A 2,567-nucleotide genomic window follows, 5' to 3' on the forward strand; every position below is an offset into this window, starting at 1 on the left:
AATCTTGAAGGTATGTGCCTTTCCTGTAGGAAATTCTATGAATACTCACCATATCCGGGTCCTTCTTCCAAAAACCTGAAGGTAGGTGACTTTCCTGAAAGAAGCTCAATGCATACTCACCATCTCTGGGTCCTGCTTCCAAAATCCTGAAGGTAGGTGCCTTTCCTGTAGGACGTTCTATGAATACACACCATATCCGGGTCCTTCTTCCAAAATCCTGAAGGTAGGTGCCTTTCCTGAAGGAAATACAATGCATACTCACCATCTCTGGATCCTTCTTCCAAAATCCTGAAGATAGGTGCCTCTCCTGTAGGAAGTTCTGAATACTCACCATATCCGGTCCTGCTTCCAAAATCCTGAAGGTAGGTGCCTTTCCTGAAAGAAGTTCAGAATACTCACCATCTCTGGGTCCTTCTTCAAAATCCTGAAGGTAGGTGCCTTTCCTGTAGGAAGTTCTATGAATACTCACCATATCCGGGTCCTTCTTCCAAAATCCTGAAGGTAGGTGCCTTTCCTGTAGGAAGTTCTATGAATACTCACCATATCCGGGTCCTTCTTCCAAAATCCAGAAGGTAGGTGCCTTTCCTGTAGGAAGCTCATGAATACTCACCATATCCGGGTCCTTCTTCCAAAATCCAGAAGGTAGGTGCCTTTCCTGAAGAAGCTCAACACATACTCACCATCGCTGTTGGTCCGCCAGCTGGGGGCTCTCCTGGAGCAAGAGGGGCGTGGCCCATCGAGCAGCCGAGCCGGAAAGAAGGTTAATCATGAAGGCCACCTTAGCCCGGTCGTCTGGGAAATCCTCTGGCCTCATAGCCATGTAGAGCTGGCACTGTCCCAAGAAGGTTGGGAACATCTCAGGCTGCCCAGAAAACTTATCCGGCATGGTTATCGGGCACTTGCGATGAGGAGGTGGGAGTGGGAGGCCGGGGGGGCTGCAGGCACATTCCCGGCAGCAAGTTGGCCTGCCAAGTGAGCCACTTGCTGCTGGAGCTGTTGATTAGCCGCTTGTAGCTGCTGTAACTGCTGTTGTACCTGCTGCTGGTCCATCTTTGGTAGAAGATGTTTTAGTCAGGTCTTGGACAAAATGTTCTGTTTCCCTTCCCCAATACTCCGAGCAAAGAGTCAGTCAGAGGCCTCCTTTTTCCTTTTATTTACATATATATAAATGTCCTGGCCACGCCTACCCACGGGCCTGCCAAGTTTCTGGAGATAACAGGAAATTACAGATAAGGCCAGAATTACTCACGAATATATTCTTCCCTCCGTTGATACAGATTGCCTGCCCAAATTCATTACTTTGTCCAAGACAAAAAACCAGGAAGTCCCGCCTCCTATTTATAGTCTCTGCAGATGTCACTGCATGACAATTATGACTTGGCTTTGTCCCAACTCTTCCGCTGCTGCGCACGCCGATCACGCCTACGTAACCTTGCATCACTCCAAAACTGTTCTTGGGGCGTTGCCAAATCAGAAGGAGGCTCCATGGAATCAGGCTTTGCCGGCCCCTCCTCCTCCCTTTGAGTGGGTGCCAGGGAGGGAAAGGGCTCAAGAGAAGCAGGGCTGGCCAGGTCTTCTCCCTCACTTTCTGAATCATCCGAGTCCAGGAGTCCGGGTCCAGGAACCTGGGTCACAACAGGATGGAAGGCTGAGTCCACCTTGGGCCTGGTGGGACTAGAACCTGCAGTAATTGCAGGCAGCTGTGTTAATAACAGACTGTCTTACCAGTCTGAGCCACAGAGGCTTCAGCAAGCGGCGCACTGGATTCTTATTAGTGGTCCACGGGATTTAAAATTATGAACTTGGTGGTCCCTGAGGTCCGAAAGATTGGGGACCCCTGGCATAGAGTGCAGGTGATATATAATCAAAATATCATTCTTTTCTCAGAAAGTCAAGGCCACCTTGCCGTACAGCTGCAATGAGGTGACTGGGAGGCATCTCCAGTTTTGGATGATGCCTGATTGGATCATGTGAGGGACATGTGGGTGCAGGGGGAAGGGACTTGAACTTTCTTTTGGGTGGGGAAAACCTGGAAACTTTCAGATTCAGGTTTTCCCAGATGTGCCAATATGACATCTCTAATAAAATGGAATTTTGAAGAAATTCATGCTTCGGAGTCTTCTTTCATTGGGAGTGTTACTTGGAACCCTGACATTTAGGTTGATGACTTAATTCTAATATTGCCTGTCTTCTAATGTTAAGGAAGAAATCTGTAATGGTGAACCCTGCCTAATGTTAGGAATAGGATCTGTTTGTAATTTACTTTTCTATTAGATCTCCAGATATTAATCATAAATTGGAAGTGATCTTAAAATTGCTCATGCGATAGTGAAATTTCATTTGCCCTAGAAATACCAACTGTGGGTGATATTTGAGACAAAGGGTCTGGAAATAGATAATTGGCCAACTGTATCATTGGGTAGATATGGAATACATTTTGGGGATAGACTTTTTTCCCTTTATACTTGCCCTTCAGTATTCAAATAAGACACGAGAACCTTTGTATTTTGAAGCATCTTTGTTTATTAAGCAAACAGCGAGCTGTATGATGTCTCCCTTGGACAACT

Source organism: Ahaetulla prasina, chromosome 2, assembly GCF_028640845.1.
Source record: "Ahaetulla prasina isolate Xishuangbanna chromosome 2, ASM2864084v1, whole genome shotgun sequence".
Taxonomy (NCBI): domain Eukaryota; kingdom Metazoa; phylum Chordata; class Lepidosauria; order Squamata; family Colubridae; genus Ahaetulla; species Ahaetulla prasina.